Genomic DNA, 13092 nt, shown 5'->3' on the forward strand with positions numbered 1-13092 from the left:
ATTTTCATTTCATGTACAAGGACATTTTGATCAAAATTTCTAGGTTGAATAGATTAATGCTTGGAAATGAAAATTAGATTTGACAGAGGACGTAATGCATTTAAAATTATGTTCCTGCTTAGGTAAAAGATAATGTCATTTGTGCATGTTGAGGAGTCATCATGAGAGTTTAGCGGTGATATATTTGAACTTTTACAAATGAGGAAAGTTTGTCACAAGTAGACAGCACCTCTGGTAATCATACTAATACTGTATAGACAAAATATTATTGAGAAGATTTTCTGAACTTGTAAGCCCCCTAAACCAAAGTCAAGACTGTCTCTAGTTTCTAGTCTCAAGACGTTTTTGTTGTCATGTCACACTCAATATTTTGTTTAGTTTTATTCTAATCAGGACCCAAGCGAAGGCACGGAGATAGGGAAAGGTCGAGGTGGTGTTTAATGGTGTCCAGTCTATACTGGTAAGGGGGCTCCAGGGAGCGAGGCAGGTATTCCAGTGTAGAAAAGGGGTGCACAAGGGCTGGCAGTTGGCTGGAGCTGAGGGATATGGTGAAAGACCCAAAGCACAAGGGAACCAAAATTAGGAAAAATTCGAAAAAATCTAAAGTTTGAGATCTGGCCAAGAGATCTACCAAACTTGGCTGAACAATAATCTGGGCACATAATTTGAACGCAACTGACAACACCAGAAATCATTTTCCAGAGTTAATTTCTTCACTCCTGTGGCCCAACAATGGTAAAATTCAGAGTAGAATTTAAAATCCTTCTGTGAACATATAAAGCACTGTCAGGGCTGGGACTCTCCTGAGCAGCCATGCCAACACTGGCTGCTGCTGTTGACGTGCTTGGCCTTGCATCACGTGTTTTGCCAATACTTGCTTTTAAATGAATCCCACATGTTGCCTGGTGTTTCATTAAATTTGAAGTGTTACCTCCCTTGCATGCTATTATTTTGTTGCACCTGTTACATGTCACTGAGTCTGCATCCTTGGCTGTGAAATGCAGCCAGACATAATCACTGACATAATGCAAATTGATGCCGGAACACCAGGGGGTGGTAAAAAAAAAAATAAAAAAGGTCAGGCACTGAAATTTTTGTTCTTATTCGAACCGGTGCCCTGTTGGCACCACATTTTGGTACCCAACCCTAATTTCGCTTCATGGATATGATCATCCTTGTAACCATGTGACTGCTCTACAGATAGGATTTTGAAAGCTTGGCCATGAGCAAGGAGGAACACATGAAGCTCTACACCTTATCATCATCTTCCCTTCAGAAGTGTAAAGTACTGGAGAGGAAGAGAGGTTTTCATAACTCCATAACTGCAGATGAGCAGGAGGACAGGGGAAAAAGGACATGCCACTCCAAAACCACTTCTTAATATGCGGCAGCATGCCACTGGGCACTGGATAATTATGGCTGAAAAGAAAGGCAGATGCAGCGTACCAGTATGCACAGGTGCACCAAAGTCCAAGTGCCAAAAATGTGGTGTCTAGCTCTGCTTAACAGCCACCAGAAACTGCTTCCTGAGGTTCCACACAGAATAGGAAAACACACAAAGTTGTAAAGGTGTTATTTTTTATGAATTCTTCTTCTTATTATTGTTGTTGACATTGATGTTTATATGAAATGTTATATGTAATTTATTGTGTCATGTTTTGCATAATAAGGAAATGCAGTTCATCTTGCAAGCAGATATCAGGTTTGTGATAAACTGTTGAACACTACGTTATGTGCTCTTGACCTAACTAACCTCCACAGCACAACTAGACCAGCTACAAAGGTCACTAAAAAGCTTTCAGGGAAAACTAACAACTGTTTCCATCTTATGCCTCTTTCCATCAGTCACTTCAGCTTTGTCAAATGTCAGTGAATAGAGAGCAGGCCGCAGGCTATTACTGGCATTCACCACAGACACCAGAAACACACACACACATCACAGCCACACTTCTGAGAACATGTGGACAAATGTCATGGCATATATGCTGACAGGGAGAATACTTATTGTCTGATTGGTGCTGACAGTGTAATCCAGTTTCAGGAAAGAAAAATAAACACACACCTCTGGCTTTGTGAGGTCACTCGATGAAAGAAAAGTAACCTAAACTATACATTCTATACAAAATTGATGTGGACTTGTAGGACTGGAAAGAGATGCCATTGATCTTTAGCCTAAACCTGCCTTCTAGCGAGAAGAGAAGTCGGATCATGTTGAAGCCTATATGAAAATGGTCTTCTCACTTGGTATATTGCCCTACTAAAGAGTTTTCACGAATCCCTGAATCATGAAACCATATTGTAGACCTCAACAGTTGTGAGGGAAAAATTTGTTGACTTCCCAAAAATATACTTTTTCTGTAAGGTCTATAACTCAAGCTGTTCGACACAAAAACAAAGCCAGATACGCGCGCATACACACACACACACACACGCACATTGCTGCTGTATACAAAGCAGCAGGTTGCATATTGAGTGGTTCCTTTCCTGTAAAGAGTGCCATTAATCCAGAGTAAGTGCTGAATTATGTGTGAGAATGTGACAGTATGAAGTTGTGTGTGCGTAACTTGTTTATATTAGTGCGCGTGTGTGTATGTGTGTGCATAGGCATTGTGCTGCTCCTATGGCTTTGACAGGATCTCACTGTGCCCTTTAAAAACAACCTGTAATTTTCACCAAAAACACAACGGTGGAGAAAAGTTGCAGGCCCAGACACAAGAGCAGGCAGGAGGAGAGAGATATGATAGTGTGTTTGGTTTTATTTCCCAAAGCACAGCCTCCGAAGCCACTTTCCATTCTCGCTGATCAAAAAAATTATTAACTGCAATTCAGCTAGACTATCATGACATGAATTCAACAGGTTTTTTTTTTGTTGTTTGTTTTTTTGCATTGGTTCGGGTTTGATTTTGTTTACAGTGCTTGGTGTTGGTACTAAATGAGCAGAAAAGGAGAATAAAGATGTCAGACAGATTTTCCAACACAAAGGGAAACACAAAAGAAAATGACAGAAGCTACCAAGTGTTATTGTTTAAGGCTTTTTATAGGCACAATAAGAGCAAGAGAGTGCAGCTGCAGGGCAATAGATGTGTGTGTGTGTGTGTTTTGGGGGGGTTGAAAAGACAGAGAGGCTGTCGAGCTGATTTTTTTAAATCATTTTTGTCAAAGAAAATGAGCAGAACTCCTGATTAGATAGAAACTTGAAGTTATATCTTGTGTGAGTAGTCATGAAATTCAGGACAAACACCCACAATCAGCCCAAGTATGAATTATTAATGATTATTCCTGTGATTTTTTTTCACGTTGAGCCATCAGCAACTCATCAGTCTGGATTTAGTGCTGACTAACAGATATTAGCATGCTAATATGCTAAACTCATGCCAAACATTTTATCTGGATAGCATATTAGCAATTTCTCTGTGAGTGTGTTAGCATTTGGCTGGAGGGATCATGATCCATGTGTAAAGTGCCTTGATTTAACTTTGTTTTGGTTTAATTTATTAATAAATTTGATTGGATTTGATCATCACAATGCCGAAGGATGGCATCACAGAGCTGCTAGCGTGGCTCAAGAGTTATAGTCATGTTCGTCTGTGCTATTTGTAAAGAACAACTGCTGTTAACTATATAATGTAATATACTGTATTGTTATAAAGCATTTGATTTTTTCATGTTTGGCGACTTGTACAAACTCCAAGTTTCTTCTTTTTGAGATTCTTTTCTTTTTCAGAAGAGTGGAACTTCCCCCTTGCCTCTAAAGTGCTGCCTATAATCCTTGATTATTTCACTTCCTGTTGAAGCCAAAATAAAACCAGTGAATTATCTTAGAGGAGTTGAGCTTAAACTTAATTTACCTCTCTCAGTCATTTTCACACTGTTCTTATATCTTCCCTGCCAGCAGTGGCCCTCTTTGGTACTCTTCTATTATTCAGTGTGCCAGTCATCCTTATGCTTCCTCCTCGTCACAGACTGACATGTCTTTTAACAGGGGACCTTATTAGCGGCTCAGGGATGGATTCCCTTCCTGCACGATTATATTCTCAGACACACTGGAATAGCTACACCTGCAAAACTGCCCTCCTCATTTCCCCCGTTATTTTTCTCCTCAGTCTCTCAGTCTCTGGCTTTCTTTCTTAACCTTGTCAATTTCTCTCTGCCTTTTGCCTTTTCTGCCTCTCTCTGTGGTGTTTTTCCTTTATCCTCAGGCTCCCATTTCTCTTTCCTGATGTCATTTCTTGTGAGTATTTTTTTTTTTACCTTTTTCTTTCTTTTCTCCCTGCCTTTGCTGGTAGCTATGCTGCCTTCTAACTGTCAAACAAATCTTTGAGTAAACTTCTTAAATGAAGGCAGGAATAAAGGACATATTAATATGTGCCTATCGATCGTATATAAAAACAAACAAACAAAACAACAACAACAAAAAGCTATATGCAACACTTCCCTTCATTTTATTTATTTATTTTTTTTGGGGGTTTTACCTCATTTGACTCTATGGACCTACCCCTTCCCATCCAATGCCACATCATGACTAGCAACCCTATTTTGAACCCTCTCATATGACAACCAATCCACTGACAAGTGCAGCAGTTTAGTGTTTTTGTCAGTCTGCTCTACTAGTTCATCTACTGGATGAAAAGTATTAAACAGGTAACATTATTGCAATGACATTATTTGTTTAAGGTTTATACTTTTTCGAATTGAATAAAACTCTATTCTGTGATTTTAGTAAATATATTAGCCACTTATTAATATTTTTTTAATTTTTCTCTGTTTCAAACCTTAACTTTCAGAAATTACTATGGTCATAATGATCCATTCAGATTGTGGGGAGACTTAAGTGAAGACTTGTATTTTTGGGAGCACCTCAGAAAAGTACCACACATTTGTGTCAGAATCAGAAGGCCCGCCACAAAGAATGGAAACTGGAAGAGGATGGTACAACTACAGCTGTCGACTTATGGTCCCTTGGTTTCAAATGCGACGCTTACCTCAACAAGTCTGCAGTAACTTTGTTTGGAATGCAGACGCTGTGAAAAAAGGAGTTAAAGAAGTGATCATCAAACACTGAAAACTGCAAATAGCAGCAACAAAAGGCTATAAAATCTAAAATAGTATGTCATTGTAAATACATTAAATACATCAAATCACAGGAAATCAACAAACAATACTTTACATAAATCTTCTTGAAATTTTGCAAGAATTGTAAAAATCATGGAAAAATACCATAAAGTCACAAACATCTAATTCCCCTAAAATGAACAATTATTCTGTATAAATTACATACTTTGCTGATGTGTTAATTTAAACTTATGGTCTTAAGCTGTTAACTATCGCCTGTGGCTTCCCCAGAACATTATTCAGCTTCATTAATGGCAACAGCGATGACCTGAATTAATGTTGGTCATTAATTTTAACCCCCTCATTGCTGCTGTGAGTTGTACAGACGGTGTCAGAAAACAGAGGTTCGATTATCACAAACTCCTCTGCCAACAGCAACATGAAGCACCCAGAAATACTCTTATATGCCATGAATACAAGGCCCATCAAGGGTCCATATTAGTTCTATTCATTGAATTTCTATCATACACACACAGACACTTGCAGCCCCAAAGGTAGAAGACACTGACCATTTAGTATCATTCTAACTGCAACCACGGGCAAATTCCTTCTACACTGACAGGCGGGGAGGGTGGGGGGTCAGATGCTGGGGTCAGACCCAAGCAGCTGTAGCATTGCCTGGGGGCCACAATCTTGCGACTTACCTTCGGAAGAGAGACGGTGTCAGTAAAAGGTGTTTTCTATTCAGTTTGTAAAGTACATACATACAGTACATAATATGTAAAACGGTGGAGAATGGTTACTATGTCACATTAACAGTTCATTGTTTATTGCCATCCTTATCAATTACCTGAACACTGAGCTACATTTGGGTAATTAAGAGCTCAGTCCCAGTCCCAGAGCACCAGTGAACTGACAAGGCCAAAGGATATAGATGTGTTGACAACAAGGGACAGGACAATCTTACATTCAGGATGTTTAAGTTTTAATTTAGTGAACAAAAACGCAATTGGGAGCCCGAGAGGGCGAAAGTGAAGGATTATAAATGCCTTTGTAAAGTTCCCAGTGGACAGCAAAAAGGACGGTTTCCTGATTGGATAGCAGCTGTAATGATAGAGCGTAGAAGAGATGAATAGATATCACACAGAGAAAGGCCATCTTTCGTTAAATGTAGGCTAAAAGAGTCTTTTTCCCACAGAAATTATTCTAAAGTGCCACATAAAGGGAGGGTTAATGACCAGAGCACCAGGGAGGAAAAAAAAAAATAAATAAATAAAATAAAATAGAATAAAATAAATTTAAAATACCTGTGTGGTGACTATGTCAAACTGTGACATGTCAATCACTAACACATGATAATTAATGGCATTGGAAAATGTACCCCCCGCCTCCAGAAAAAAAAAAAAAACGAAACAAACAACAAATGTGACTTTAGTGGCTCCACACTGTAGCAAAGTTGGTCTACAAGCACCTGAAGAGGGGTAATGTGCCATCATATTATAAGGAGTTATAAGGAGCTGCTCTCCTCTTATGGGGTCCCTGGGGTGCCCAGATACGAGGTAGCTCAACCCTGTTCGGGCTGTTTATTGCCTTGGTCCAGTCACATCCTGGAGTTGGTTTCACTGTCTTCACTAAGCCTGGGCTTCGTATCGCTGTCCAAAGATCATTTTGGACAACAGACTTTACATCATTTGCAGTAACTCATCCCTAGTTTTAACTGCTACTACTTAGCATTGACAACACTATATTTGTACGTATTGCTAGGATACATTTTCAACAGTGATCTGCAGTTTTGATTATATGTATGATCAAAAAAAAGGAGGAATTTCACTGACATTGAGAAGAGAAAATATCAAGAACTATTAATTAAACAATTTATCTCTGTAAATGAGCCATGTGAAACAGAAATCACGTAGGTCGTGTTAACTACAGGCTCGTATTTTTCTTCATTTTGTTTAACTGTATTCAGTAAATGTATTGTTTTTAAAAAAATAACAGCAAATGTCACAATTGTGCCAAAGTAGTGGTTCAAAATACTTAAATAAAATTTTAATTAATTTAGGGACAGACAGGCAGTAGGTAACTACTGGGGAAAATAGTAATTAAATGTCGAACTATTCAGAATTTCTCCACAGTGGAGAAAGTAGCCACCGAAGCAGAAACACATGTTGGGGTTCAGATTTAGTGGTAACAGCAATCATCAGCTGTATCTGTTGATCCAGGTTTGTTTATCAGGACATGCAGTAAGAATGAAGTTTAAACTACAGTTGGACAGTAATTCAACGTCAATATTTATCACAATAGAAAATGTTGCAATAAAAGTGATATTGCTTTTAAACTGATTCCGATGTTTCAATATATATTATTTGCATACCCTTTCACTGACTGAGGTCCATCACAGAGTGCTGTCGTAACTTTATTGCATTTAAGCCAAGCACAAAAGTTTAGTATGCCACGATGTCGCCACAGGCTGTAGTAAGCTTGGCCCTGAAAAGGTAAGTGTTAGCTGCTAAATGTTTACCTCTGACAGCAATACAAATGGGACTGAACAAGCTGGCACAGGTCACAGTGAACCAGGCTAAATGGTAAGTAGGAGAGGAATGATTACCTCAGCAGTGTGCAGGAAGTTTGGCTATCAAAGATTAGATAAACTTCAGATTTCAGCGTGCTGCTAAATGGGCCGACGAGGAGCCTGCTGGCAGAACACATATAATGTGTCCACCATCTGAAGCAGTTCAGCCCCAGAGAATAATATGAGAGCCTGAAGATGAAACACCATAGAACAGTCGTGGGCAGCCCACGGACCAAAACTGGCCTGCAGCCAATAATGTCTGGCCTGCCAGATATTAAAAATATGTATGCTATACATATGTTTTTTTGGCAGTCAGGCAGCGGCATGTGCTGTGGCGCTCACTGCCTTGAATTAGAAGTTGGTGGGCAGAGCCTGTTGCTGAAATAGCCAACATGTATAAGGTGCTATGAAATTAATAACATTAAGATGTCATCCCTTGCAGGAGGACATTGTTGCTGTGCTCATAACCTGCTTTCAGGGCTTCAATTTAGAGTTTTAGCACCTCATTCTTGGGTGAAAATGCCACTTTGAGTTGCAATGCTTTGCATCATGGTACTGTCTGATATTATGTGTTTTGCACACTGTTAGACATTTCCATTTTTACAGTAACTCATTGGCAGTGCTGCCAGTGAATGTTTGAACAGTGAAATCCAACTGCAGACAAACAAAAATGTAAACTGTCCCTCAGGTATTATACTGCCCAACCATCCAAATGTCTCAAGAAACCTATTTCACTGAAAGGCTGCTTACAGACTGGAACCTGCTTCTTGTGGCAATTTGCAGCTCTGAACACGTCTGTGCATGTGTAGAGGGCAGAGGTTATTTGGGGGTTTAGCTATGATAGCCACTGCAGTATGAGTGGGGTCGAAACTGTCCAAAAGAAAAGTCTCCTTCTACTTTTTCACAGTACTCTGTTGTTGTAGCTGGCAAAGGCAGGATGACACCTAACTGCATTTGACCATGCTCTTCCTGTCTGCCACTTCTCCTATAATTCTGCAGACAGACAGATGGCATCAAAAACAATTTCAGGAATAAAAACTTGATGCAGTTTTTGCAGTGCACTTGGTTCCCTCCTCCAGGTTGATCCTCAGGAACTTTGTTCTTTGTAGCAAAGTTACAACTTTGAGAGGCTGAAAATTTGACCTTTGAATTGACAGAAATGTGACAAAAACAGAGAAAGCACTTACCGTTGAATAAATTCAAGTGTTGCACAGGCAGGCTCCTGATACTCAATGTTAAAAACATAGAAGCATCCGAAGAATACTGACAATGCATCCGCAAAGCCTAGATGCTCTTCCATAAAATCATGGTTGACAGTTGTTGTGCACCAGGGTGCACAAATAGCAGTGCTAAAAACAAAGGTAAATCATTTTACTGCATCCCTAATGATCCAGAGAGATGAAACAAGTGGCTCAGTGCGATTTAAAAGAGAATAGGACAAAACTGACCGAAACATGGGACCCTCCAGCCAATGGATTTTGCCTGTGCAGGGACCACTTCACATCAGGTAAGTTATGTTAGCTAACGTTACAGAATACAACGCTTGCAAACGTTAGTATCTTGCTTATTTAACAGGCTATAATTACAATTTTTGATCAGTTTAATACTAAACAGCAAGCTTAATTAGCGGGCCTAACAAAGTCTGACATTTGATAAGATAACAAGCTAAGCTAGCAAGCTAATAAGCCCGATTGTGTTGCTGTTTACTAAAATGCTGGAGCATTTTCTACTTGTAGGGAAAGGAGTAACAAACCGCTGTCACCGGACTTCATTCCTTCCATCTTCCACCACCTGACATCTCCAGAGAAGAGCAGAACAAGAATGGGCTGAACTAAAGATTCCAGCATTTACTCATGGAAATAAAACAGTTAGATCTTGTTGATTTGAAGAACACCAGATGCCTACACTGCAAAAAAGTCTAGTTGGAATATAAGAAAAAAAAAACTTGATTCAGTGTGTGAGAAAGTAGAGAATGAGAAAGGAAGAAAGAGAAAGAAAGGGAGAAAGAAAGAGAAAGAAAGGGAGGAAGAAAGACAGGAAGAGAGAAAAAGAAAGAAAAAGACAGAAAGAAAGAAAGAAAGGTGGGAGGGTGGTTGCAATAGACAGTGAACAGCTGAGGCAAACAGCATTTGGGAACATCAAGTACAAAGTAAACTTCCCAATAACTGGGAATAAAAGTATACTGAGAGGCACCAAAGGAAAAAAAAAAAAATCTTTATAAATGACCTCCACTCTGTGTGTTTGCTCAATTAAACCACTTGTTTGAGTAAGGGGCAGGTGTGTGGGTGGGATGAGCAGTTAGGTAAGGATGGGGGAGACAGACAGTGAGTGAATGAGAGTGAGAGTAGAGAGAGAGAGAGAGAGATAGTAGAGAGACAGAGTGAGAGAGCAGAGAGAGAGAGTGTGAGTGAGAGAGGAGAGAAAAAAAGAAAGACGGTGTGCAATAGACAGCGAGCAACAAATGAGGTTATGATGGGGATGGGGGAGATACATTTGAACAGGTAACTACAGGTAATGAAAGAGCCTCTCATGTAATTTCACAAAATCAGCAAACCACGCTACTTTTACACAATTTTTCAATAAATGATTTCCACTCAGATATTGCTTTCTTGTAAGAACCTGTGGCATCTCGGTAATGTATGGAATCGCAGAGTACCTCAGTTTGGAAAACAGAAAGCAGGGTTCCAATACATTTTGGGTACGTCAGATGCATCGTGTAGTAGTATGCCATTAACAGCAACATCCCATCAAAGAACTACTCCTTTGGTATGGCGCTTACAGGTATGTTTCCCACGGCGAGAATGCAAACCTTTCCATCAAACAGCAACACTGGACTGGTGAGCGGACACTTCTCCAAGTAAAGCGATGGATCCTTCCTTCCCGATAATTGATAACAAAAAAGTTGTAATCGTTTAAGAGAAAAATCTATATATTAACTCACACAGCAGTTTCATGTGAAGGACACGCAACAGTGCTTCACTCGGATTCCCAAGCCGCTTTGGTGGCGAAGTTGGTGAGGGAAATAGTAACTGGAGACCATTTAAGAGGGAAATGGTGAAATCCACTGGGGGTGGCAAAATTGGGCAAATTAACACAAGTGTATCAGTGGTTCTACAGAGACAGAATAGGAAACTGAAGAATTACAGTAGGTTTATACAATTCAGATTTGGAACAGAACAGCAATATACCTTCACGCATATTCAAAGGTATTGGCAGCTTCAGGACTTTCTTCCACACCCCATAGAGTTTTCTCGATGTATTTGGGGTTGGTGCCACCCAAAATTCTACGCAGCTCATCCATATACAGATACAAGCACCAGGGTTCCCACTCCAGACCAGACTTAAAATTCCCTGATTTTTCCATGACCTTCCCTGACCAAAAAGCTGAATTTCCATGACTTCCATTAAAAGAAATGATTGGGCGTCGAGCAGAAAGGCCTTTCAAAATGGATACACTAGTCCTAATGTCCTCCCTTGAGCCTACGTCCTAACATTTAAATGGCATGAATCAGCCAATCAGAGTGTAAATTTATTCCAGATAAATTGAAAAATATTGAGAAACAAGATAGAAGTATGTGTGGTGATACATATAAGAACAAAATGCCCTGATATTCCCTGACTTTCCCTGTCTGCAACAGTCTTTATTGAAATTCCCTGATATTCCAGAAATTCCCTGACCCATGGGAACCCTGAAGCACACAGAGAGGGTGAGAAATGAAACTGTCCTAGAAATCTGGAAGTTGTGGGCAACATCACTTCGGTTTGGTTTTGCGTTGGACTTGCTGTACATGTTGCTAAGGGTTTTATAGTGCCTTGCCTGTATTTTCTGACTGTCTAGATCTATTAAAATATAACAGAAGAGTTAAGGTCAGACAAATACATTTTCCATGAAGAATACAAAAACATAAATAAATGGGAACACACACACACACAATAAAAAAAAAAAAAAATATATATATATATATATATATATAATAAAAATACTACTGCATGCCGTAAGACCTGGACCTGGACCTTAAGTTTTAATTGCTAACATCGCTCTCTGGAAGAATGACAGTTGAAGCCGTTGAAGCAGAAGAACTTGTGGTATCCTCGTTTTCTGTACTTGTTTCAAAGAATGTCCTCTTTGCCACGCCTCTTTGAGGCTTTGGGCCCTGCCGCTTTCTTGGGGACTTCATATTTTTCAGTCGTTTATACATTTTAGTGTAAATCGTCAGCTGTGGAAATGTAAAGTTGATCAGATTAAGCCATCATGCCACCCACCAAGCCCTTAAATGTGATGCAAAAGAACTTACATATGGCAGATCTGAGGGGTTAGCATAGGGTAATAGTCAACAACGTCTGTGACATTGCTCTCAGTTCGTGTTTTGAGGGGTATTGTTCTTCTTTTCCCAGGATGGCAACCATGCTGGTGATTGTGTTCCTGATGAGCCTGCAACTCCTTTGACATCTTGCAATCTTTTTCCTTTCCATTACGGAACAAGTCAAAATACTGGCTGTGCACCATGTCCAACTCTGAGTCTGTGTACACCACATACTCTGGTGGGTCTGGCAGTTTCACCATTTTATAGCATGTTAACTTGCCCAACTCTATCCATAAATTAGCTAGGCTAATGCTGCCTAGCAAAATCATTCAGCTGTAGCTAGGCATTGACGTTAATCTCCCTAGCCAGTAAGCTAAAAGAGCAGGTAAAATATTAAATACTATCAATAGTAACAAATACATAATACGGTAACATAATACGATACAATATCAAAAAAGATTGAGGAAACATGATGTTAAATCCGTACTCAACCAAACCGCACCCTTCTTCCGTTGAACACGTTCTAAATCTTCCAGGCGCCAAATATCTTCCATTTATATGACTGATGTCATTGTGATGAGACAGTAAACGGAGAGCAGAGCATAAAGCAGCGACGTAGAGCAGAATGCGCAAATGTGTTCACATTGACAAAATTGCCAACATAAGCCGATTTTATAAATCTGGCCAGCAGATCAGAGGCACCGGTGTAGCCTTAGAAGTACTTTGCAGTAACGTTAGCCTACAACTGGAGTAAGTGATCATGGCAGTGTGGCGGTGTATGATCTGTTTCGTTTTTGTTGCGTTAAGTATAAAATTGCTCCTCGGTCACATTAATGTCACCCATGGCCGTAGTCAGGATTTTTGGGTGCTTTGTGGAATTGATGGCTGTGAAAAAGATTTTAGAATTTTTAAACTCATTTTATCGTCATCTTAAACAAACACACCCTTTGTATTTGACGACCGGATGCCCACCAAGTGGATGGATGATAACACCCACATCGGCTGCACTTGGGTCAGAAAAATTTGGTGCATCTATTTTTTCTGAAGGCACTACCTCTGCAACTACTCCTGCAAGACCGTGCTTTGTAGAGGAACAGTCACATGACCGGCAAATTTAAACTTCTCTGGAAACTCTGCCTGATGCCCAATCTTCTGTTCAGGTAA

Source organism: Echeneis naucrates, chromosome 10 (assembly GCF_900963305.1).
Source record: "Echeneis naucrates chromosome 10, fEcheNa1.1, whole genome shotgun sequence".
Classification (NCBI taxonomy): domain Eukaryota; kingdom Metazoa; phylum Chordata; class Actinopteri; order Carangiformes; family Echeneidae; genus Echeneis; species Echeneis naucrates.